The sequence below is a fragment of the Mus musculus genome, chromosome 3, assembly GCF_000001635.26.
Source record: "Mus musculus strain C57BL/6J chromosome 3, GRCm38.p6 C57BL/6J".
Lineage (NCBI taxonomy): Eukaryota > Metazoa > Chordata > Mammalia > Rodentia > Muridae > Mus > Mus musculus.
Window position 1 is genome coordinate 102,685,253 of NC_000069.6, and position 2,472 is coordinate 102,687,724.

The window sequence follows — 2,472 nt, forward strand, 5'->3', positions numbered from 1 at the left end:
GGCAAGCAAAGGCTTCTGAAACGTGATTCAAGAATGACAAGGCTCCATCCAAGGGAGCAGCTGCACTGGGCAGTGTTCTCACGCGGGTCTGGCTTTAGAATCATGAAGGACACATGAGTAAGGAAAGACTATGAGGTCAGGTATGTGACAGTGGAGTCCCTGGGACACGGAGGCCCCGAGCCGCCATTGGCTGCAGTGGTGACAGTGAAGCCTAGGTTGCATTGGAGGCCCCAGGATGTTGGAGGTGACAGATTTGTGGGATTCCAGCCAAGGAAAGCTGCACACAGGGAACACAGGGAATGGAACCAGCCCAAGAGAGAAGTGTGCCGTAGGCAGCAAGGCTGGACAGGAAGAGCCATGACTCTAGACGTGGAACTATAATGTAAGACTATAATATGTTTGCTCTGCTGGGTTCCCATCTTGCTTTGGTCAAATATTTCCTCACTCTTCTCTGATTTGTCCCTTTTGGAATGGTAATATATATTCTGTACCATTGCATATTGGAAGTACATAACTTGCTTTTTTTCCTAGTAAAACTGAGCATTTTAATCAAAAAGCATAGTAAGTACACTTATTAAATACCACTTCCTAATGTAAGCCTAGTGTAAGCCATCTAACCATTTTTAAATTTCAGTACAATGGATCAAAGACCAAGAATACAGGTTACATGCATCAAGGCTAGACTACCAATTGTCATCATCATCGCCATCATCGTCAGTTTTCTTTCCAGTGCATTTGCTGACTTGGCTGTATTTTGTGATACTACATTAGTAGTAATAAGAATGGTATTGGACCCAATTAACAATGGATTAATAAGAACATTCAGAGCTGCTGATGTTGCAGGAATGGAAGCTTTTACATCAGGGGACAGAGAAGCAGGCATCTGTACGGTAAACCTCTGCCTTGGGGGGGGGGAGCATTGAAATGCCTACTTTAGTTGAAACAGACATGGTGTGTGGAGTTGGTGTGCCTACTGTGGGAGTACTTCTTGGTCTGCTAGAAACTGAACCAACACTTAACCTTGGAACTGTTATTCTTCCTGCAGGAGTAGGTGCCTTTTTTTTTTTTTTTTTTTTTTTTTTTTGTAGTTTGGAGCAGTTAAGCAATATCTATAAGGTGACAATCTAAGACCCGAAAACGGCTTGATCAATGGCAAAAGGGGTTGATTTTCTTGCCTTGCAATATCTAATAAAAGATCTCCTGGGGGAGGAGAAGTGAAAGACTGGTCAGCACGGCACTGGATTGCCAAGCGTTCGTCATCTGCATCAACAGTAGCTTTCTTAGCATGGCTGGAATAGATTTTAGCATCATCTAGAATTGTGCTCACATATTAGAAGTCAAACTCCAGCAGCTGGTTCATGACTCTTGGCTCACATTTTTTAATCCCCATATCCTTCAGGATTTGTGGCATCATCTGTGCATCTTTCGGCATGCTCTTGGGAGACGCCATCTTGCCAGACTCCTTGATGACCGGTGATCAGACTTCTCCAGCTAGATCTCTGACATTAATATACTTCAGGCCTGATCTTCATGCAAGTTCTTTGCCTACTGTAGTTTTTCTAACCCCTGGTGTACCGGTGAGGAGGATGTTCGGAAGGTTCCCAGTCCTCCTTCACATGCAGCCAGTGCCTCTATAACTTGCTTTTCATTTTTACCGGGGGTGGGGGGGGTAACTAAGAGTCTTGAGTCTCAGAAGAGACTTTGAACTTTGAACTTTTAAACAGTGTTGAGACTGGAAGACTCTGGGGACTTCTGAAGTCACTGAAAGTATTTTGTACTGTGCCCTGATCGCAAGCCTGTGAAGGCCAGGGAGCGGAGTGTGTGGTTTGAATACAACTGGCTCCCACAGGCTCCTATGTTAAAATACTTGGTCTCCAGTTGGTAAAGCTGTTGGGAAAGAGTGAGCCTTGTTGGAAGATGCATGTCCCTGGACGCAGGCTTTGAGGTTTGCAACGCTTTCAACATTCCCAGTGTGCCCTCTGCCTCCTGATTGTAGACCAAGGATGTGAGATTTCAGCTGCTGTAGCCAACATGCCTGCTACTTCCTCTACTGCCTCGCCATGGTGGATGCTGAATCCTCTTAAGCTGTAAGCCAATTCAATACTTATTTTTTTATAAGTTGCTTTGGTCATGGTGTTTTATCACAGCAACAAGAATGTGACCAAGACAGGAGTAAGACAGTGTGTGAGTCTGTGACTGTTCTAGAACTTTCTAGGAAAAGGACAATCTTCTAGGAAATCCACTTGAGGCATTACCTCCCCAACCAGTTCTAAAATTCTAGAAAGATAGTGTCTGCCTACCTATACCCTGCCCTGGCACTCTCAGGCCAAAGTCATAAGCCGATCGGTGTACTTGAACATTGCAGCTCATTTTGACGATAACCTGAGCAGAAAGGACATAGAAGATTGATTGGCTATGAGACGGTATGCAACTTCACCCAGGGCTCAGAAGCAAGATCCACACTTTGGGACA

General features: G+C 44.7%; 1 pseudogene; it reads right to left on the minus strand.

Annotated features, from left to right (window-relative positions):
- Positions 526-1,632, minus strand: Gm19202 (predicted gene, 19202; annotated as a pseudogene).